The sequence below is a fragment of the Moschus berezovskii genome, chromosome 7 (assembly GCF_049115385.1).
Source record: "Moschus berezovskii isolate FMDL1 chromosome 7, NW_MosBer_1.0, whole genome shotgun sequence".
NCBI classification, from domain to species: domain Eukaryota; kingdom Metazoa; phylum Chordata; class Mammalia; order Artiodactyla; family Moschidae; genus Moschus; species Moschus berezovskii.
In genome coordinates, this window is record NC_142466.1 from 106,871,677 (window position 1) to 106,896,071 (window position 24,395).

At 44.8% G+C, this 24,395-nt stretch overlaps 1 protein-coding gene across 6 annotated transcripts in view; it reads left to right on the forward strand.

Moving 5' to 3' along the window:
• PALM2AKAP2 (PALM2 and AKAP2 fusion) overlaps positions 1-24,395 on the forward strand; it is a 382,216-nt gene that overhangs the window by 248,223 nt on the left and 109,598 nt on the right. The window contains exon 1 of one of the 6 annotated variants that reach the window (XM_088838268.1): positions 11,962-12,130. The exons of the other annotated variants lie outside the window; for them this stretch is intronic. The gene's annotated coding sequence lies outside the window, so the exon portion shown is untranslated. Of the gene's footprint in view, positions 1-11,961; positions 12,131-24,395 lie in introns of those variants that run through there. 6 annotated transcript variants of the gene reach the window in all.

Genomic DNA, 24,395 nt, shown 5'->3' on the forward strand with positions numbered 1-24,395 from the left:
AATGTAAATAGCGTCTCCAGGCACCGCTTAAAGTGAGTGATCCATTTTAAGTGAGACTAGCCAGACAGTTCAGAGGAGGCAGTGGCACCCCACTCCACTACTCTTGCCTGGAAAATCCCATGGACGGAGGAGCCTGGTGGGCTGCAGTCCATGGGGTCGCGACTGAGCAATTTCACTTTCACTTTTCACTTTCATGCATTGGAGAAGGAAATAGCAACCCACTCCAGTGTTCTTGCCTGGAGAATCCCAGGGTATTGGGGGGCCTGTCTCTGGGGTCGCACAGAGTCGGACACGACTGAAGTGACTTAGCAGCAGCAGCCAGACAGTTGTCATGTTTTTCTCTTAAGCATGTCGGCCTGTGAATGTAGATGTGGAATGGACAGAGTTGGACTGATCTGGGATTACTGATTACAGGCTTAATATGGCAAAGGGAGGGCAAGATCAAGGAGTTGAGAGTGGACACAAAGGATCGACCATGGAATCTCAGCTGCGGAAAGAGGGAGGCCGCGAGGGATGAGGAACAGTGATGCACAGTACAATCGTTGGATTGGCCTTGGTCATGGGTTGGAGAATTATTGGCATTGGCATAGTAGAAGGAGTGATGGTTAGAGAATAGGATGTTTGGAACTAAGATTATGAAGGCTGCACAGTTGTTGGTAATAACAAGGTCTAGACTGGGGCCATGAGACTGGAGGGCTGAAGTAGGATGACAGTAGTATTTTTTATAAAGTTAAAATCTAAGTGGCTGGGGTATTTAAGACTTATCCACATGGGAGTTGTAATCATTAAGACTTGGGATGTTGCTGGATTTTTAAAAAAATTTATTTGACTGTGTGGGGTCTTAGCTGCAGCACAAGGGATTGTTTGCCGTGGTGCACTGACTCTCTAGTAGTGGCATATGGGCTTGTCGGTTGTTTCACAGCGTGTGGGATCTCAGTTCCCCCACGAGGGACTGAACCCAAGTCCCTGGCATTGCAAGGTGGATTCTTAACACTGGACCACCAGGGAAGTCCCTGGCTAGAGTGTTGTTGGAGAGAGTGACAGATGCTGAAGTCTTCAGGTAACGGGGAAAGGGGATTTTATTGAGAAGGGAGGACAGGAGTCTGGAAAAAGCAGTGAAGAACAGGGAGAGCACCCATCCCACCTCCAGGCCCAGTGGTGTGAGGATGAGGGAGAAAGCACTTGCCTTTGTTCACTGCTGCATCCCCCACACCTACAAAGGGGCCTCACAAATGGGAAGGTCTTAATAAATATCTGCTGAGTGACTGAGTGATAAGCAGTTTCTATTTTGGCAAGAGGTTGTTTAGGAAGCTAATTCAGGTACACTGTGAAAGGTGAGCAGGAGTGGGGTGAGGTGAAGTATAGAGAGGTCTGCTGAGAGGCCACTGAATGGGCCAGGTGGGGAAGGAGGAAAGAATGACCCGTGAAGAGGCAGCGGGGAGAGTAAGTGGGGACCACGGTGAGGAAGACGGCCAGTGACCTGGGGACTGTGGGAGCCCGAGTCAGGAGACACAGGGCAGATGAGTGCAGGGGGGTTGCTAGGAAGGAGTTGGGCTGGAGCCTGTGAGTCTGACGGGTATTCCAGGGAAGATGCTGAGACCCAGGTTAAGACTCTCAGCTACTCCGAATAGAGTGTCTTTGTCAAAGGGAGGGTCAGGATAATAAGGGTGGGGGAAGGAGATTGGGGATGGAGCCCCGGAAACAGCAGCCTTGGGGCTTGAGGGCAGGAGTTGGATAGGCCTTGATTGGTGAGAAGGACTTTCTAGGTAAGAGCAGAGTGTGCATAGAGGGCTGAGTGATCCCGACACAGAGCAAATGAAAGCAAAAGGAAGAGCCAAGGAAGGAAGGAGAGGGGAGCAGGGGCCAGGCAGTGGGGGCTCATTTCTCCCCGGCAGGGCCCTGCCCTGGGATGGGATGGTGCCCCCATCTTGTGGGAACCAAGCCCTCTGGATAAAGTGCCCAGTGGGGACCCCATCCAGAGAGTGGTCACAAACCACAGCACCCAAGAGTATCAGCCTGAAGCCTTCACTTCCCCTCTCTGATGTTCAGGAATATGGCAGCATCCTGTATCTGCAGCATGTTCCAGAATATTGAGAACAGGCTGGAGGCTTTAACAGAACTCAAAACAAAACTCTGGGACAAAAGGCCGAGAGGGAAATATTTTTAGGATATTGTGATCGAAATGGTGAGTAACCATGCTGACAGCACAGCTATCCTGGGTTCCTGGACTGCCTGGACTGATGGTAACCACTGTGTTTGCACTAGTCTGGCCTCACGGCCAAGGCCGCCAGAGATAGGCCATAGATATGACTCTGGCCTTAAAAACAATTAACCAGAACTTCCTCATACCATGCCAGGTAATTGTTGTTGTGTGCTGTTTTCTTTAGAAATAATAAAAATACCAAAGAAAGCAAGCGTACAGCAAAGAAATTAGCCCTGACCTAGGAGAGAGCAGGCCTGAGCTTGAGTCCTGACCTTGACCCAGTTTGGCCCAGTGGCTCTGTGTAAGTCCCACCCCATCCTAGGATTCAGTTGCCTTCCCTGATAACAGCTAACCTTGCAGCTGGCCCTGGGCTTACAGCTTTACATGGATGGTCTCATTTTACACTCACAGCAGTCATGTTGTAGATGTGACATTTGTAGGTAGAGGTTCTCATGATCTGCCTTTTAAAGGTGAGGATTCAGAGGGATGGAGAGGCTGAGCAACTTGCCCAAGGTCACACAGCTGATAAATGACAGATCAGGGTTCAAGCCTTGGTCTTGGGCTCCAGACACCCTGGATTCACTGACACTTTGCTCCATTGTAAAATGAGGTACGTGGCTGGGGTGACGTAATGTTCCTCTAGCTCTAATTCTTCTGTCTGTGACATTCTGTTATGCCCTCATCCATTTCAAGCAAGCTAAGAAAATGCCTGATATAAAACAGAAGCAGTGGCAGCCATCTATCTAAACACACTGTTCTCTCTCCATGCTGGCCTCTCTTATCTCAGCCAGTCTATAAATTACTTAGCAGTCCTTCACAGGAGTCACAAACTGTTTCTGATACCTGGAAGCTTTACTCATTTATGTTATCTGTCTGGCTTTGAAAGGTATTTGAGTTTGCAGGGCCTGCTCCTAAAATCAACTAGGCTGTGGTCTAAAAAGGAAGAAGGAAGGGAGGTAGAGAAGAAGGGAAGGAAAGCAAGGCGGGAGGGAGGGAGGGAAGCGAGGGAGGAGAAAAGAAGACAGAGAAAGGAGGGAGACTGGATTTGACACATATACACTGCTGCTGCTAAGTCGCTTCAGTCGTGTCCGACTCTGTGCGACCCCACAGATGGCAGCTCACCAGGCTCCTCTGCTATATATAAAAGATGGGCCTCCCTGGTGGCTCAATGGGCAAAGAATCTGCCTGCAATGTGGGAGACGTGGGTTCAGTATCTGGGTCAGGAAGGTACCCTGGAGAGGGAATGACAACCCACTTCGGTATTCTTGCCTGGAGAATCTCATGGACAGAGGAGCCTGGTGGGCTACAGTCCATGGGGTTGCACAGAGTTGGACACCACTCAGTAACTGACACTTTCACTTTCGTATATAAAAGATAACTAAAAAGAACCTACTGTATAGCACAGGGAACTCTATCCAGTGCTCTGTAATGACCTATATTGGAATGGAGTCTAGAGGAGCGTGGATATATGTATGTGTATGACTGATTCACTTTGCTATTACAGCAGTAGCTAACACAACATTGCAAACCAACTATACCCCAATAAAAAAATGTTTTTAAAGGAGAGAGAAAGGACAAGAGGGAGAATAAGAAGCAGAAGGCAAAGGAGGAGTTGGAGGCTCTTCATAGATTACCTGGGATTTTATGCTTTAGTTGACTTTATCAGAAGCTGTTATGGTTTCTAAAGTGATTTTACATGGATCATGGCCCCCTTCCAACGAAGGCTTTTAATATACTGTAGAAGAAGCTATTATTGTTCTCCATATCTAAATGGTCTTAATATTTCATCATCTTGGTGGTTATTTAGTTAAGTAACTCACTCTGTGCAGATGAACTTAAACTGCCTTCATAGTATTCCCCCACCGTCTTTGGTGAATATACCTTCACACCAGGATGAGTAATTTAATATGTTCAAAAGTGTAGAAGGAAAAGTCTATTTTCTCATTGGGTTGTTCTCAGTATTAAGACAGTTGACAAGTGAGAGACTACTTACTGCACAGACCACCCCTCTGTGATAATCAGAATTATTAAAATTTAAAATGTCAAGTTTAGTCTTTTTTCCCCTAATAAGACTGAAAAACCTTATGGTTCTTTTGCATAAATTAACAGCCTGTACTTAAAAGTTCTGAGGAAAACACTCAAGCATGACTGGGAAAATGTTAGTCTCATTTTTTAAAAAACTAAAAAATCATTCTCACCTCAATTGAAAAGGAATTAATAAGCACTGCCAGAAAGAAAGGTAGTTTTGTATTTCAAATACAGATATCTGGGCAATCCCTGGGTATCCAGTGGTTAGAACTCTGCGCTTTCACTGCTGGCCTGGATTCATCGTGGTCAGGGAACTAAGATCCAACAAACCATGCAACTCAGTCCAAAAAAGGGAATAAATAAAATAAAACAGATCGCTAATGAGAAGCAAATTCACCGGATTTACTCAGCAGAAACTGGCCTCTGCACGGGCGCACTGCTCCCATTGTCCTGTCTGTGAACACACTCTGTACCTTCCTGTGCATTCCAAGTGTATTTGGCAGATTTTGTGTTTGTAGTGCCATGCTTAAAAAGTACCTTGTTTTATGCTGCGTCTCCATTAGGGCATGAACTCCCAAGTGTTTACTAGATTTTTTAAATGCTTCAGTTGTTAAATGAGATAAAGTTCTCAGTCAAGAAACAAAGAACTTAAGCCTCTGGGCTTTGCTGTCAATTACCGAAGCAATACATGAGTGCATTCTTGTCATTAACAAAAAAGCTTGGAGGGCTCTGAAGACATGGGCCCCCATCTGTGCCTTCCTCCTTCCCTCAGAGGGGGACTCTTTCCTCGGCATTCTCTCTGCCTTTCCCACCCTGCCTTTCCTCTCCACAAATAGCATTTTTCCTCCATCCTTTCCAGCCAGGAACCTCCCATGTTGCTGCATTTCATTGATGCTTTTAGTTTGGAATGCTGGAGACCTGCACTTTATAATGATGCCATTTAAATAAATGCTTGTTATCAGGTGCATGGTTGTCACTTTGTCAACGTAGAGAAGGCACAAGTCCAGCTACCATGCGGAACGAAATGAAAGCAGTCAGATGGGCAGAAGTTGCTTGGCTTTTGGAATGTTTCTCTGGAATGTTTGTAAAAGTCTTTGGGAAAAAAAAGGAGTCTCAAGCATTGGGGTGAATGTCATCAGGTCACCACTTCCTTGTGTTAGAGGGTTTGGCAGAGGAGGTCAAGTGTGAGGATGCAGGGGAAGGAAATAAATGTGGAACAGGCTGGAAAGGAACTTCCTCGGGCACAGGAAGCCAGAGACCCTGGAGAGGAAATGAAGGAAAGGCAGGCCGCCACAAACTAGGCCAAGAACGGGAATAAACATGGTCCAGGAGCCAAGTGTTCTTATGTGACAGCCATCCTTGTCCCTGTGTTCACTTGCTCTCTCCTTCCCCTGCCCAAGGATAATTGTGTCCACCCCAAGTGGGTCTCAAACCAGGCTGTGTGATAGAATCACATGAGAAACTTAAACAGATTCCTGAACTCCAGATCTTCTAGGGAAATTAATTCAGGTTTTTAAAATTTTTTTCCCCCAGTTTCCAGCTACACTGAACATGGGCTAGCTTGGGAAACACTGATATGCAAAGTCTTTCCTTTTTCCTTTTCTTTCTTTTTTATTTATTTATTTGGCTGCACCACGTCTTCGTTGCAGCATGTAGGATCTTGTTCCCCAACCAGGGACTGAATCCAGGTGCCCTGCGCTGGGAAGACAGAGTCTTAGCCACTGGACCACGAGGAAAGTCCTCAGATGACGCAAAGTCTTAAGAGCTGACCATCACTCAGCAACCAGACGTGACCCTAGAGAAGAGATGGTTTTGAGGAGACTGTTTTCCATTTGGTAAAACAACTACAAGTCAAAACAAACAGTCCATAGTCTGTCTTATATGTTGTGCATTCATTCATAAAGCTGATGGTTCGAACATTATATGGATGGAATATCTCTTCTATGGAAAAGGCAAGGATGGCATCATTGCTTACATTACCTAGGGAAGACATTTTTGCCCTTTTATAAGAGTCAGAAATCAGTGGAGAAATATCTTAAGTGGGAAATTCGCTTAATGGAATGAAACATCCTAGTCATCTGGTTTTACCACTATCAGAATTAGAAAATAAGCCAAAGGAATGCATCCCAGGAGTTTGTTGGCTGGTTATTCCAGGTCCCACAGCCTGAAAGGGAAAATTACTCCTTTTATATTTAAACTAAAACTACTTGGACCTTACCCACAAAATGTTAGAGGTGGTCCAGTGCCTACCCCCACTATTTTTATGGAATTTTCACTCAGGCAGTTAACTCAAGTGGGATGGAGTTGGTTTTACTGGTCACTTGTGATTTCCTCTTTTGTCTGAATTCTTCTTCCTTTTAAAAATAATTTTATTTATTTATTTTTGGCTGTGCTGGGTCTTCATTGCTGTGCCGGGTTTTCTCTAGTTGTGGCGAAGGGGGCTACTCTCTAATTGTGGTGCGCCAGCTTCTCATTGCGGTGGCTTCTCGTGCTGTGGAGCACGGGCTCTAGGCCGTGCGAGCATCAGTAGTTGCAGCATGTGGGCTTAGTAGCTGTGGCACTTGGGGTTAGTTGCCCCGAGGCATGTGGGCTCTTCCTGGACCAGGGATCAGACCCATGTCTCCTGCATTAGGAGGTGGATTCTTTACCACTGAGACACCAAGAAAGCCCTCTTTTGTCTGAATTCTTAATCTCACATCCTTTTAGCTTGATATCCAACTGCACCAAGTCATATATAAGCCCCTTGCCTTTGGCTCTTCAAATAAATGCTGTTATCAGAGGTTGAGGAGATATCCAAAGTACTTACATCACAACATTACACAGCAAGCAACTTTAAAAGTTTATATTAAGTAATTTCTTTATTTTGGCCCTTTCTATGATCAGAAATTTCTCATTTGCTGACTCCTCCCTACCACTTTAGTCTTCTGACTCACAGATTTTATAAGCTTCTGAATTCCAAGAGTGAATTGCAAGTTCAATGGTATAAACATTTTTTTTAATTTTAAGAGCTATTACCAAATTGTCTAACAAATTTATCAATCTATTAATATTAGTTTATATTCCCTTCAACAATGTACAGTTAATTTGCATCATTTTTCTCACCAATAATAGATAATATTTGTAGTTAATGTATTTTCTGATATCAGAGGCAAAATATATTATTTCAGTATTTTCACTTGCATTTTCTTTTAGATGAGGAAGAGTTTGGGCATCTTTTCTTAAGTTCAATGTCCAGTTATAATTATTTGTCTATAAATGACTGATTTATTTTTTTCTATTCGAGAGTTGGTAATTTTCTTCAATTTTCATATTGATTTGTAAGAACTCTTTGCATATTAACATTGTTGAGTATGTTGCAAATATTTCCCTGTTTGTTTTTTGTCTTAGATTTACAGTGGTGCATCTGGTCCCATGGGGATGCCCTTGGGATTGGGATTGTTCTTTACATTCCAATGACTTTACCTGGTACTTGGTTGGAAAGTCCCACAGATCTAGGGCTTTTGGTTTGATAGGGGCCAACTTTTTTGGTGCCAGTTTTGTTTGCTTTTCCATTTTATTCTTACTCTTTTGTTTTCTAGCAAACCTTTGTTTTCTATGAGACACATTTTGTGCTTGAGGATTATACCCAACTGATGCTTATTGATGTCTTTCTCCTTGCTGGAAGTAGGAAATGGCAAATTCTTTTTTATGATTGACTTGTCTTGGCCCCTTCTTTGGGTTTTTAGCTCAGCTCTCTGAGCCACTAATGGGTTGGTTGTTTTTTTTTTTTTCCAGCTTCTACTCTTCTGTAAGCTTGGGGAGAAAGAAGAGGTTCTGTCAATCTGTGTCTAGGCTGACTCCTTTACCAGACACCCAACCTTTACTTTTGGTGTTTCTCTACTAAGTACATTCTATTTCTGGGGTCCCCTGGAGGCCACTCTTGCTCAGGAGCACCATTTAAAATGGGCAGGTGATACGGCATGGTACATAAGCAAAAATGTACATTTAGACCATAGGGAGAAAAGTCCTAACCAGGTATTTATTTCTGGTTACACTGGGTCTCTCTTGCCAAACAACAGTTCCATAGATGGTTTTGTACCCTAATGATGTAGGGAGCATTTAATATTTTCATATCCCAGCTATGTTTGTTTGTTTTTTTCACAGAATCAATAGCTCTTTATTTGCTTCCTAAGTGCTTCTTACATGGATCGAAGAACGTATATATTTCATAAAACATTCTCAGCTCTAATAACTATTATCATGTTAAGATACATATGCTGTGATGAGCCCATGAGCGTGCATTGGGTAATAAAGCCTGCCTTTCTTATCTCCAGTGTTTCTCACTTTTCTGTTCTTAAGAATCCCTAGGAGCTGTTAACACAGTTCCCCTGGTCCTGCCCCCAGAGATTCTGACTTAGTAGGTAAAGGTGGAGCCCAGGAGTTTGCCTTTTTAATAAACACAGACATAGTCCTGAAATCTGTGGTCCTTAGTCCTGGCTTTTAAAAAAAATCTTATTTATTCCTGGTTACACTGGGTCTTCATTGCTGCAGGTGGACTTTCTCTAGTTGCAGTGAGTAGGGGCTACTCTCTAGAGGTGGTGCATGGGCTTCTCACTGTGATGGCTTCTCTTGTGGAGCACAGGCACAGCGGATGGGCTTCAGTAGTTGTGGGGCACAGGCTTAGCTGCTCGGTGGAATGTGGAATCTTCCCTGCCCAGGGATTGAGTCTGTGTCCCCTGCATTGGCAGGTGGATTCCTACCCACTGCACCACCAGATAAGTCCCCTTATTCCTGACTTTGAGTCCAGGGCAGGATACCTCAGCCTTGGCACTCTTGACGTTTTGGATGCAATAACCCTTTTGTTGTTGAGTGACAGCGCAGTGCCTTTCAGGATATTTAGCCACATCCCTGGCCTCTATCAGTAGTACCCCACACCCATTATGACAATCACAAAATGTCTTCAGACATTGCCGAAACTGTCCAGGGGTGGGTGTGGGGGTTGGGGTGTCAAATTACCCTTGATTGAGAACTGCAGACCTAGGGGGGAAAAATGTTAATTTAAAACAGTTTTTACTTTCATATACAGATGTTCATACATTTGCATTGATTTCATAGAACAAATTAAACAAATATTTCTGAGTCCTGGTATGTACCATGCCTTTATATTTTAAAAGAGGGTAATTTAATCATGGCTTCCTCTTTAATATCTTATAAGATGAAAGAAAAGGAAATGTTCTTGTAAATTGATATCTATTGAATATGTATTTCTCCTAAATTAATATTCTGCATAGTTTTCTATAGGATATACCAGAACTTTAAAATATTAACAGAAAATTAGTATTAATTCATATTTACACATAATATTACAGTAATATTAACACTGACATTGCTTTAGGAAAGAATTCAGAATAAAGCTGGTGTAAATTGCTGTGTCTGACTCTTTGTGACCCCATGAACTATACAGTCCATGGAATTCTCTAGGCCAGAATACTGGAGTTGGGTAGCCTTTCCCTTCTCCAGTGGATCTTCCCAACCTAGGAATCGAACTGGAGTCTCCTTCACTGCAAGGTGAACTCTTTACCAACTGAGCTATCAGGGAAGCCTGTAAATTGCTGTACCGTTTCTAATTATGAAACAAATTTGATTTGTAAAGAATACATTCTAATTTAAGAATATAGGAAGAAAGAGTGATGATGACTTGCCCCTAATACTGTTTATAAAAATCTCTGTATTGTTAGAAACTTTCCTTGAAGAATCTATGGTCCATATAAATAAATAACTGTCCCCAAACATGTTCATTTCAGTGTGAGTTTTCACACTATATTAAAATGTTAAGAGACTTCCCTGGTTGTCTAGTGATTAAGACTTTGCCTTCCATGCAGGGGTTACAAATTCAAGCCAAAACATAAAACACAAGGACTATTGTAACAAATTCAACAAAGACTTTAAAAATACATATAAAAAATAAAAATGTTAAAAATAGATTAAAAAAAAATAGATCACGATGTAGGGCACCCAAATATTTAACTCAAGTCAGTGACATGAAGAGCTGAAAGAAAGAAGCAAAGAAAGAGATAAAGAAAGGGAAAAAGAAAAGAAGAAAGAAAGGAAGGAAAGGGATTTATTGAGGCTGAAGCTTTGTAATCTTGGCCACTGGTCAGTAAATTCTATTGAAATTCAACAGTCAAAGAGACAAACATGCAAAGAGGCTGGTGAAACAATTCTTAAATGCCAACAAAAAGAAGCCTATAGACTTTCAGGAACCCTGAGGAGAACAGCTGAGGTCTGCATTGTAGTCTTTACCCCCACCCCCCACCTCCCCTTCAGGGAAGGTGTGAATAAACCTCCAAATGGTAAACCTTTCTGGTTGGATGCTATTTTTTAATGTGTCTTTAGCTGGACAGACTTTCTGGACAGGTCCCCATGTTATCATTTCTTGTATAGGAAATCAAAGAAAGTGTTAGTTGCTCAGCTGTGTCTGACTCTGTGCAGCTCCATGGACTGTGGACCACCAGCTCCTCTGTGCATGGGATTTCCCAGGGAAGCATACTGGAGTGGGTTGCCATTCCTTTCTCCAGGGGATCTTCTTGACCCACGGATTGAACCTGGGTCTCCTGCATTGCAAGCAGCATCTGCGCCACAGGGAAACCCCATAGGAAATCAGGGACTCTGGCACGCAGAATTGACTCTCAAAAGAGGACCCCAGTATTTTGACCAGCGGTTCAGAAAAAAGCAGGCCAACTGAGGATGAAAGCTGGGAGAGTAAGGGGCTCTGACCTGCAGAGCTGGAGAGAGAGAATCACTGGGAAAACGGAAAACTTGCCCATGCCTAGTGGAAAGTTGAATTCAAGAAATCTGACTATATATTATGTTCATATTACATTTCCTCTGCGGAGAACGCCTTGCTTTTAAACATACTGTTTTTTTGTGTGTGAGGTGTTTCTGAATCCTCTCGGGATTTCTAGACGGTCCACTTACAAAGGGTCATTAACATTATTTAAATATTCATAGTGGGGGCGGGTATGACATGCTGAAATTTCAGACAGCTCCGGAGTGGGGGATGGCTGGCCACTCTCCGGATCGGATCGAGCCCCACGCGGTGTATCAGCTGCCTCCTTCCCCACCGCTGGCTTTCTTAATACACATGCTCTGACAACAGGCCATCAGCTGCCACGACGTGGAGGGCAGCATGAAGGCTCTGGCAGGCCAATGACCGGAAGCATCCTGGTCCACATCTCAGTCTCTGGACCACATCAGGGAGAAGCCCAAAACACGCGGAGCCGCCAGCCGCATCACAAAGATGCGCCTCCCAACCGCTCCCAGCTGGCTTCCTTACCAGACACAGTCTCGAGGAACTCGACCTCTCGTATAGGAACTCAGCAGTTTCGGCGTTGTAAGGACACACACACCCCCATATACACACATATACACCAACACACACGTCCACACGCACACACGCCGACACGCCCACCCCTGCGCGAACACAAGTCCACGTACCCAGACACAGAGCCCTCTCCCGGGTTAGGATATACTCGGCCTCAGTTGCCCCATGCCTCCGTCCCTCCAATCTATCCATCCACTCATTTCTTGTTTCTCAGTTTGTGTAGTGATTCTGCCAAAACCACAGACAGAAGGTGTGGGTGGTTGGGGAGGGGGTGTGCAAGCGGAGGGGCGGGCCGAGGTCCCGGGCGCGGAGAAGGGGGCGGGGACGGGGCGGGCTCGGGGAGGCGGCGGGCGGTGCTCCCTGCGCTCCGGCGCGCCCGGCGGCCGCGGCTCTCGGCAGATGCGCTCGCCCCAGCCAGGGGCAGCCGAACGCCTCTCCGCGGAATCTCCCGGACGTCCCGAGGAGGAGGAGGAGGAGGCAGGGGCCGCGCCAGAGCGCAGCCCGAGGACGGCGCCCCCGGGATCCGGCGCCCAGAGGTGGGTGTCCAAGCTGGGGCGCGGCGGTCTCAGACACCTAGTCCCCGGGGCGACCTCCTGGTGTTGGGGCCTCTGGCGCGGGGATAGGGTGGCTCGGGAGGGACTGGTGACCTGGGAGTTCCTTGGATGTACCGCGGACTTTAAAGGGCTTTTATGGTCCTTGCCTAGTGGAGCGTGTGCGGAGAGGGGGCCTGCCTGGAAAGGGCTGTGACCATGTGGCTTTGAATTCCTAGGTTTGGGGGAGGGCCAGCGTTTGGCTGCTTTATTCAATACTTATTCACTTATATATGTTTTAAAAAAAAAATAAGGTTAGGAATCCCTCCTCCCATTCCCTCCGCCAAACACAAGCAGAGCCAGGCTGTACAGGAAAGGTAGAGAAAAATCCAAGGGCCGTAGCCGCCTCTCCAAACCTGGGAGCAGCGGTGGATGGAGCCGCTGGTTCCAGCTCGAGAGGAAGGCGCGGGATCCTGACTCCTTAGATGGCAGCGCTGGGGGCGTTTTCGGAAGTCAGGAGCTTTGTAGCCAGACCGGGGCCGAAAACGGCCGGGTCTCCAACCAGCCTTTGGGGCACGAGTTCTGGGAAGACGCTGCCGGAGGAGCGAGCAGCCGTCGGCGCGCAGAAGGAGGGCAATCCGAGTCTGAGCTGAGCCTCGAAGTTTGGTGTGAGGCCAGGAGCCCCGCTATTTGGATCTGGTGTTTTATGCCGGATAAAGCTGGAGACTTTGTCTTTGCCCCCTTAGTGGAGACACTGCGGGGGAGTCGTAGGGGCGGGTCGTGGTGGCGAGCGCTGGACACAGTGTTCTGTTATCGCGGTGGAGAAGAGAAGGCGCGCCTCCCGGGATAGGAGCGAGGAGATAACTGGCGGCCTGAGAAATTTTAGAGAAACGTGGTGGAGAACACGGGACTGAATGGAAGTCCGGGAGGGCGGGCGGCCTGGGAGCCCGCGGCGGGAGGCGGGGAGCGTCGGCGCTGGTGGCGGGCGAGGTGGGGAGCCAGGCGGCGGGTGGCCCAGCGGGAGCGGACCTCGCAAGGTGGTTTCTGAGCTTCCCCTGCTCGGGTGCCAGATGAGCAGCCTTGGGGAATCTCTCCCCAGTCCGCAAAAATGGAGCATCTGGGAGCGAAGTGACTCGTTTGGAGCGATGGTGGATTATTTCTCCGGACCCAGTAAAGCCAGTTTCCGCGTGGGGCAATAATAGTTTGGTTCTGATAGGCTTTGTGATGAGACATTGGCAAATCTGTACCCTTCCCTGGAGCAGTTTTAAGTGCAGCACCGTTAACCTGGGCAAACTTGCCGCTCCCCCCCCCCCACCCCCAGTTTCCCCGGCAAAGTATGTACCTTCGAAAAGACTGCGTGCACTCAGATACACACATCTGTATGGTGTATACGAGTCAGCAGACAACTCCTAGGGAGCGTCCTTCCATCTTAACCCCCGGTCACTGGAACCTGGTGGCTGAATTAGTACAAACCCACCACTCACTGGTGTAATCTCAGGAGATTTGTTTCGTTGGTTTGCTCTAATTGAAGAGAGTTCATTTAAGCATCACATTTTTCTTCCTGGAAATGTTCCCAGTTTAATTAAACACCCTGCTACTTCTGGCAGCCTCCTCAAATTTGATCAATAAAATTTCAGAGTAACAAGTCTAGAAATGAGGCATATTTAATAAGGAGTCCACTGCTTCTTAAACATAAAGTCTTATAAGAATTGAAACTGCCTTAAAGCACCTTCTTAACGACTGTCCGCTGCCACCCCCCTCCTCCCCAGTTTTGACATAAGTTCTTTGCTTAAAGGGCATCTTCTCCTTTGAGCGGCCACACCATGGGTCTTGAGGGCCCAGCAGTTATTTTGAGCTGCACCAATAAAATTAGTCATGAGCCAGGAGAAACGAAAGTAATAGGACTTGAGTGTCTAGATTCCTTACTAACAGACTGGGCAATTAAGTGTTGAGATGTGGAGTTCATTTTCAACTTCTTTCTGGGATGCCAAGATGCTAGTGTGAGACTGGGCTTTCAGATGGGACAAACATTTTGAAATACCCATTATCTCATAGTTCTGGCATGACAGTTGAACCGGCTTCCTGCCTGCAGAGTTTAGGGTAGTGTTGTCAGAATTTATTTCACTTTCATAAGTGGCTCCTTCTGACTCACTCGCCTCAGGATCTCTGGCTAATAAAATGGAACAGATTGTCTTAATTTAGTTATCAAGTGAGGGGGAAGTGATCCACTGGTTGTTCTATTTCTAAACCTTTCAGTATTTTAATGTAGAAATTACACGATTAAGTGTTATTTTTTAAAAAGTGCTGATACCCCAGACTTTCTAATTAATTATTACAATTATTGTCTAGATTCTACTGTCTTTATAGATTTGGCGGACTCTTAAACCACCCATGTCCTAGATTTCTATCAAGGTTGTCATCACAAGTCTCTGCTTAACAGGACAAAGAGGAATGTTTCAGATAAAGATGAAATTGAACTTGGATGGGAGTTGTGTTGAGGGATTTTAATGATGAAAACAGGAGCATGTTGAAAATTTGACTTCTGAAAACCAGTTCTAGTTTTTAATTTTAACCATTTGTCAACTCTGGTATGATCTCTCATGAATTAGCCTCTGGAATGGCTGTCCTTTGGATCTTGAGACACGCGGGAGACACCATTTGCTTAGATTATTGGTCAGACATCCTGTGCAAGCTATTGGAAATTTCACGGAATTGATTAATACACTTATCAGTTTCAACAGGTTTAGTAAGTTTTGCTAAAAGATTGAATTTTTTTTTTTTTTTATACTGTGTAAACTTGACACCTAGGGGCAGGTTTTCTGTGATGCTAAAAAAGCTTAAGCTTCAGGGCCCTGCACTAGCACCAGCCTCATGCAGGAGCACTTTGGGTGGCCTGGGCCTGACAGAGACAGTGTCTCCTTGAACGATCATGGGGAACAGATGGAGAAGGAGAAGGAGAGGCAGAAATATCTTTGTTAGAGAATCACCTCCTAAGAATTTATGACTGTTGTTGAGTCTTGGACATACGTCCTTCAAACACATTTTCCAGAAATGTACCATAGAAAGTGGAAAGCATCTCTTTTCTAACAGGAAAAACAACTACAGCTTTCTCCCAGTTTCTGAAAGTTGGAATTATTGCCACTTAGCTTTTACCCAAGATCTACATCTCACTCACTGAAAGAAATCCAAAGATTTTCATTTTTATTAAAAAAGCTATTATCAAATTATAACATGGGTCTTTCATAAAAGTGAAATGCCTGCTGTAACGTGAAGTCAGGGATTCTCTTTATGCCATTTCAGCTTACCAAAAGTTTCATAGGAACGGTCTACTTTCAGATATTGGGGCAAACCTATATTTTGCTCAAAAAGAAAGTTATAGAGTATGTTTATGTGATTTAAATAGGACTTGATTAATAAGAATACTTAAGAAATGGAGTGCTCTAATACAGTAACTAAAGTTTAAAACCAAGTCTTAAAAGTTTTTTCCAACTGTTGTTGATGAAGATGTTTGTAATATGTATTAAATGACTACCCCACTTTGACCACTTTCCGCCTTAATGAGTTTACCTTGGTGCATGTACTGCTGTCCTTCTGACCGTTGAGGATTTTGTAGTCTTAGTGTGATGTTAGCATAGATATGAATTATAATGTATAGGAGGGCGGAAGTATAATTGCCAAACCTGGTCCAGGACAGGCTCTTGATGCTGGCTTTTGAAAAAACAGAAATCCAAATACACATGTAATTCCTGTTCTTTGCCCCAGTCTATGAAAGTTGAGCACCGGAAAAATGAGTTAATCAAGATCTTTCCTTCTTCCTACAGTAAAGCAGGATGTGCTTTTTCCAGGGTTCAGTCAGAGGTTCTTTTTGCCTTTTGAGGTGAATTCAGAGATTGAGGAGGTGCAGGAGAGGGCAGACAGCATAGGCAGAGGGACCGAGAGCATCCTTGGGTCCATTGACCTCTTTCTCTTTGGGACTCATCTTTCAAGTCTAAGAGCAAGGAGTGTTACCAGGATGTGGGAGGGGCATGTTTGAGTAGGATCAAAGGACGTGTAAATGGCATTTGTCCCTTCTTGGTTGGAATCTCAGAAAGACCCCATGGGCCATGCAGTTGGAAAAGGTACCCTTTGAAGGTAGAATGCTGAGGCTTTCCTTATTCAAGCAGAGGATGGGGTGGGGATGAAATGATGGAGCTTCCCTTAGGTGGTTTCTTTGCCTTGGAGGATCCATGTCTGAGTTGAGGCAGTCATGGCGTGAATGCCAGGGAAGGGGACACAGCCGTAGAACGTGGTGGGGATGTCACTGTCCTTTGAGCGCCTCCTTTCAGGGATTTCATGGTTGATTTGATGTTTGACTGGAGCAGATGGGGTGAGCAGAGCCAAATATGCAGATACTATACCACCCCAGTTATCCAGAGTCATGGCAGGGCTCACTTTCATTGGGTGGTGGTGGTGTAATCGCTAAGTCGCATCTGACTCTTGCAACCCCATGAACTCTAGTCCCCCAGGCTCCTCTCTGTCCATGGGATTTTTCAGGCAAGAATACTGGAGTGGGATGCCATTTCCTTCTCCAGCGGATCTTCCCCACAGGGATCGAACCTTCATTTCCTGCGTTGCCAGAGGATTCTTTACCACTGAGTCACCAGGGATTCATTAGTGTGTTGGCCAAATTCTCTGTGAGATCTAGAGCATATCACATAAACTGAGTCTTAGTTCCCTCATCTATAAAATATGAGGGTACCAAAACCTCCCTACTTCAAAACTTGTGTTAAATGAGAAATGGAAGCACCTTGCACATGTATTCTTCCCCAAGTGGGTTGTTTTCTTAAATTAACCAGAGTCTTCTTCCATTTTTGTGGCAGATACAAATAAGTAAATAGTTTTTAAAGTTAACTTTAAAACTTCCAGCAATTGTGTTGCAGATCAATTGTTCATCCTTTACACTGATCAGATAAAGAATGTTTGGGCCTGGAGTTTCTCCAGGCCCGACCTCCGTGCTACCCACAGCCCCTCCTTTTGACTTGGAGAATCTCACTGACATCCCTCTCCTTCCCTTCCCCACAAAGCACTTGCACTATTGTATTGAGACTTCTTACAGTCATCTTTGCTTGCTCCCTTGTGATGCTTTGAGTAGATTAGAAATTGTTTCTCAATCGGAAAATGGACCCGAATTTTTAGGACCAGAATTCTAGGCTTTCAGCTTAACCGGTGACTGGCAGTGGGATGCGGGTCACTGAGATCTCCCTTCACCAACTCCTGTAAGATTTTTTTGTCAGCTCTAATCAGCTTATTCTGTCATAAGGAGGAATGTGGATGAATGTATTGAGTAAAGATTTGCTATGAGGGTTAAAATAAAAAAGGTTTTCAGAAGAGCCTGGGAAGCCTAGTAAATTCAGTCCTTTTTGTCTTACCATTTAACTTCTCATGGATTTGCAGTAGACTTGGCTGTTTGGATAGATGATTATCTAGCACCTGGATGAGGCGGACACACCAGAGACATCATTTTGAGTTAATTCGTAAGTGCTGCAAATCTTTCTTTGAAACAAACCCACATGAAAGGTAACCTCCAGGGGCAAAGGAAACCATAAACAAAATGAGAAGACAACCCACAGAATGGGAGAAAGTATATGCAGCTGAAGGAACTGACAAATAATTCATCTCCAAATATACAAACACCTCATGCAGCTCGATAACAAAAAAAAACCAAACAACCCAATCAAAAAATGTGTATATGTACTGTGTGCTAAGTTGCTCAGTTGTGCCTGACTCTTGCAGCCCCATGGACTGTAGCCCACCAGGCTCCTCTGTCCATGAGGTTCTCCAGGCAAGAATACTGGAGTGGGTTGCCATTTCCTCCTCCAGGAAATATTCCCAACCCAGGGATCAAACCCATGTCGCTTACACCTCATGCATTGGTAGGCAGGTTCTTTACCACTAGCGCCACCTTGGAAGCCCCAATCAAAAAACTGGCAGATCTAAATAGATATTTATAAAAAAAAAATGCTGATGGTCAAAAAAGCATGTGAAAAGATCCTCAACATTACTATTAGAGAAATGCAGATCAAAACTACAATGAGATATCACTTCACACGAGTCAAAGTGGCCATCATCAAAAGATCTACAAACAGTAAATGCTAGAGAGGGTGTGGAGAAAAGGGAACCCTCCTATATTGTTGGTAGGAATGTAAATTGGTACAGCCACTATGGAGAACAGCATGGAGATTCCTTAAAAAACTAAAAATAGAGCTGTCGTATGATCTAGCAATCCCACTTCTAGGTATATTTCTGGAGAAAATCATCATTCCAAAACATCCATGTACCCCAATATTCATAGCAGCACTGTTGAGTATCCAGGACATGGAAGTAACCTAAATATCCATTGACAGATGAATGGAGAAAGGAGATGTGTTATGTGTGCAGAGTGGAACTCAATTCAGTTCAGTCACTCAGTCCTGTCCAGCTCTTTGTGACCCCATGGACTGCAGCATACCAGGCCTCCCTGTCCATCACCAAGTCCCAGAGCCTACCCAAACTCATGTCCATTGAGTCGGTGATGCCATGCAACCATCTAATCCTCTGTCATCCCCTTCTCCTCCTGCCCTCAATCTTTCCCAGCATCAGGGTCTTTTCCAATGAGTCAGCTCTTTGCGTCAGGTGGCCGAAGAATTGGAGTTTCAGCTTCAACATCAGTCCTTCCAATGAAAACCCAGGACTGATCTCCTTCAGAATGGACTGGTTGGATCTCCTTGCAGTCCAAGGGACTCTCAAGAGTCTTCTCCAACACCATAGTTCAAAAGCATCAATTCTTCGGCGATCAGCTTTCTTCACAGTCCAACTCTCACATCCATACATGACTACGGGAAAAACCATAGCCTTGACTAGACGGACATTTGTTGACAAAGTAACGTCTGCTTTTTAACATGCTATCTAGGTTGGTCATAACTTCCCTTCCAAGGAGTAAGCGTCTTTTAATTTCATGGCTGTCATCACCATCTGCAGTGATTTTGGAGCCCCCAAAAATAAAGTCTGACATTGTTTCCATTGTTTCCCCATCCGTTTGCCATGAAGTGATGGAATTAAAAGACACTTACTCCTTGGAAGGAAAGTTATGACCAACCTAGATAGCATATTAAAAAGCAGAGACATTACTTTGCCAACCAAGGTCCGTCTGGTCAAGGCTATTGTTTTTCCCATGGTCATGTATGGATGTGAGAGTTGGACTGTGAAGAAAGCTGATCGCCGAAGAACTGATGCTTTTGAACTGTGTTGTTGGAGAAGACTCCTTAGAGTCCCTTGGACTGCAAGGAGATCCAACCAGTCCATTCTGAAGGAGATCAATCCTGGGTGTTCATTGGAAGGACTGATGCTGAAGCTGAAACTCCAATACTTTGGCCACCTCATGCGACAAGTTGACTCAATGGAAGAGAGTCTGATGCTGGGAGGGATTGGGGGTGGGAGGAGACGGGGATGACAGAGAATGAGATGGCTGGATGGCATCACCAACTCGATGGACATGAGTTTGAGTGAACTCTGGGAGTTGGTGATGGACAGGGAGGCCTGGCATGCTGTGATTCATGGGGTCGCAAAGAGTCGGACACGACTGAGCGGATGAAATGAACTGAACTGAACTGAACTGATGGGACTGGATGCCATAATCTTCATTTTCTGAATGTTGAGCTTTAAGCCAACCTTTTCACTCTCCTCTTTCACTTTCATCAAGAGGCTGTTGAAGTTCTTCACTTTCTGCCATAAGAGTGGTGTCATCTGCATATCTGAGGTTATTGATATTTCTCCCAGCAATCTTGATTTCAGCTTGTGCTTTTTCCAGCCCAGCGTTTCTCATGATGTACTCTGCATATAAGTTAAATAAGCAGGGTGACAATATACAGCCTTGAGGTACCCCTTTTCCTCTTTGGAACCAGTCTGTTGTTCCATGTACAGTCCTAACTGTTCCTTCCTGACCTGCATACAGGTTAGGTTTCTCAAGAGGCAGGTCAAGTGGTCTGGTCTTCTGTCTCTTTCAGAATTTTCCACATTTTATTGTGATCCACGCAGTCAAAGGCTTTAGCATAGTCAATAAAGCAGAAACAGATGTTTTTCTGGAACTCTCTTGCTTTTTTGATGATCCAGAGGATGTTGGCAATTTGATCTCTGGTTTTTCTCTGCATTTTCTAAAACCAGCTTGAACATCTGGAAGTTTATAGTTCACGTATTTTGAAGTGTGGCTTGGAGAATTTTGAGCATTACTTTACTAGCGTGTGAAATACGTACAATTGTGTGATAGTTTAGACGAGCATACTTTGGCATTGCCTTTCTTTGGTATTGGAATGAAGACTGACCTTTTCCAGTCCCGTGGCTACTGCTGACTTTTCCAAATTTGCTGGCATATTGAGTGCAGCACTTTCACAGCATCATCTTTTAGCATTTGAAAGAGCTCAACTGGAATTCCATCACCTCCACTAGCTTTGTTCATAGTGATACTTCCTAAGGCCCACTTGACTTCATATTCCAGGATGTGTGGCTCTAGGTGAGTGGTCACACTATCATGATTATCTGGGTTGTGAAGATTTTTTTGGTACAGTTCTGTGTATTCTTGCCACCTCTTTGTAATATCTTCTGCTTCTGTTAGGTCCCTACCATTTCTGTGTTTTATCGAGCCCATCTTTGCATGAAATGTTCCCTTGGTATCTCTAATTTTCTTGAAGAGATCTCTAGTCTTTTCCATTCTATTGTTTTCCTCTATTTCTTTGTACTGATCACTGAGGAAGGCTTTCTTATCTCTCCTTGCTATTCTTTGGAACTCTGCATTCAAATGGAATACTGCTCAGTCATAAAAAAGAATGAAATAATACCATTTACTGCAACATAGATGAACCTAGAGATTGTCTGAGTGAAGTAAGGCAGGCAGAGAAAGACAAATACACTGCTAATATGTGGAATCTTAAAAACAAACAAACAAACAAACGGTACAAATGAACTTACTTACAAAGCAGAATAGAGTCACAGCTGTAGAAAACAATCTTGTGGTTACCAGGAGGCAAAGGGTAGGGAGGACTAAATTGGAAAATTGGAAAATTGGGATTGACATATACACATTGCTATATAAAATAGATAACTAATAAGGACCTACTATATAGTACAGGGAATTCTACTCAGCACTCTATAATGACCTATATGGGAAAAGAATCTAAAAAAGAGTGGATATGTGTGTATGTATAGCTGATTCACTTTGCTATACACCCCAAACTAACACAGCATTGTTAGTCAGCTAGACTCCAATAAAAATTGTAAAATAAATAAAAGGTAACCTTCACCCTTGCTCCAGGCCGTTCCACCAAATTCAGGGTACCAGCCAGCGTTGGGGGCCTGGAATGGAATAAGCCTGTATGTATTTAAGGAAGTGAATCGGTTAGAAAAAAATGGTTGGGGATTCACAAAAAATACGGTTAAAAAAGCAGAACATTGTAGCACCTATCCCAGTTTACAATGCCCCTGTGAAGTTTCCTTTTTAGTCATTGTCTGCTGGAGGGAAGTCCCCTCTCAAAACATCTCTGGAGGTGGGGACTGTCCACCTTAGGGCCGGTGACTCTCCGGTGTCTGCCCTCTGTCTAGGGGCTTCAGCCCTGCATGAAGACCCAGTTTCCTAGGAAGTTGCCTGTTCACTTGAGCAGTATATCTGGACCTGTGATTTATCAGCCAGGTGTCCATGGAGGGGCAGACAGTGTCTATATGATGCAGACTGTCAGCATCATCCCTGTGGGAGGAGCCTGGATGCTGCCTTTTAAACCAGTTCCGCTGGTGATGCCAAGAGCAGGTGAAGATGGCAATCCTGGGGCTCCATCAACAGGATTCTGCGTGAGCATTCTATTCTGTTGAGTGCCCCAAACTCCATACCTGCTAGATAGGATTGGTGAGTAATGAAATCAGTGTATACCAGTGCCAGCCCGGAACTGTTAAGCTCTCTTCTCAGATGTTTTTTCATAAGCTCTATATATGATTTAGTGAGGAAGCCTTGGAAAGGATGATTACTGTGCTGAGCCAGGGATAAACAGTGGTGCTCATGCAGTTTTTCCTGGGTTGTCAGAGGGGACTGGGTTGAACGTTACCTCACAAGTCTTAGAATGCCCTGGGTTAGTGAGGTTTAGAGAATTTTGCCAGGCCTTCCAGGGTTTTTGTTTTTTCTTGGTTAGAAGGAACGCATGTGTGTGGACCTGGTTAGGCATACCATCCCAAGTTCTGTGAAGAGAGAGGAGTTCTTCAGGTGGCCTCCTGTCCATTCCTGTGATTTCCCCAAGGTGTGCGTGCTGATCCTGGGGATCCAGGACTGAAGCTTGGGTTTCCTTTAGCAGAGACCAGCCCTGTAGACTCTGGGGGAAGCCCCAACCCTCAGATAGGAGAGAGGGAAGGATGCCTGCTTGCCTTTCTTCCCTCCCAGCCTGACCAGGCTCGAATGCAGAGCTTTGCCAGGGCTGACTGAGCCCTGCACCTGGGTATAAGTGTGAGGAAGGCCAAACCACACTTTCCTGTAGGCAGTTAACTACTGGGGCAGCTGACTTTCTCGGCTTCTAGTCACATGATGTCATTTGCACAGTGGAATAATGCAGAAACTTACTTTGTTTGGAGTGATGCCTCACATACTTTTTTTTTTTTTTTTGATACAGCCTACAAATAGAGAAAGACACCATTGTTGAGAACTTTTCATATGTGTGGAGGCAGGGGGCAGTTGAGGGAATGATTTTCCCAAAGGAATTCATCTTAGTTAATATTCTAGAAAAATCTGCACAACTCTGAATTCAAAAGCTCTCTCTGTATGTGTGTTAAAATCAAGGTCCATGTGCCATGTGCTCTGTGAACCCAAAAGGCTATATTTAGCCTGGCAAAGTAGTATTTTTGCATCAGAACATTTTATCCTTACAAAGGATAGCAAGGATTCTCCCTGGACACAATTCCAGACAAGTAGACTTCATTCATTTGGGGAGGAATATACACAAATGGTTTTGGAAATTTTGATCTGATCCGAAGTGCATCCCTCTTTGAGATAAATTTTTCCTTTCGAGAAGAGTTTAAATCAGTGTTAAATGCAGCTCGGAGATGGGCCCAGAGAGTGGGAGAGATTGCTTTTTCATGAAATCACAATGTGTACATTGTTTTTAAATATTCTTTTCATCCTATGCTTCATTACGAAAACAATTCAACAATTCACAGCCTCCAGAGGGTGACAGATGTTATGGTGTAACCAACAAAGAGAGTGTAAGCTGGAAGAAAGAAAAGGGAAGAAATCCCTCCCTTGCCAACCACCACTCAGAATGGAATTGAGTTTTTTCTTCCAGGGGATTCCCTGTAATCCCCAGGGATGCCTTGACCTTGAGGTTTCTAGGCACAGTGCTGGGAGAGCTCAGAGAAAGGGGGAGGGAATTAACATTTTCTGAGTGCCAGATGCCAAACCAGTTGCTTTGTCTCCACCCTGTTACTTAATGCTTGCAATCACCCCGGGTTTTCAAGTGAGGCTGCTGAGGCAGTTAGAGGTTACCCGGTAACCAGCCAAGTTATGGGATGTCAGCCAGTTTTCCTATGCTGCTCCCTCCTCCTGTTACTAAACCAGTGCTAAGGGGCCTTGGTGCGGACCTGAAGCATCAGCATCACCCAGGGGCTATGCTGAAACTAGAGTATCCTTAGCTCCACCCCAGACCTGCCAGTGGGAATCTGCATTTGTAACAAAAACCCCCAGGGATTTGTGTGGCCTTTACAGTGTATGAAGCTCTGCTACCCTGGACCTGGAGGAGGAAGGTCTGGCGGGTACCATTGTGAAAACTAGCCAAGCCTCAGGACAGCAATCTGGAGGCTGACTTGAGGGCTTGGTCTCTCTGGAGGGGAATTGGGTGCAACTGGAATTTAGTAGGATGCAGCTAAACATCCTAAAACGCGCAGGAAGCTCCACCTCCCCTCCCAACGAAGAATTATCCTGGCCCACCCGTCCATAGTGCTGATGCTGAGAAACTCCGATCTAGTTGTCCAGATCTGGAATTCACATCCTATAGATATGTTTTCATAGCCTCAGAGGCACAGTGGAGCTCTCTTAACTAACTTAACAAGCCTAACTTAAATGAGATGATACTGATTGCCTTTTGCTTTGCAGATGTGATTCTCTTCACTGGCATTTGCAAAGAGTAAATTTCATGCAATTGCAGCATAATAGATTTCCATTAGGGTTTTGACAGTGTCTGGCAGTGATACTCAGGATGCAGTGGAAATGTTTCTGAGCAAGTGCTGAGTA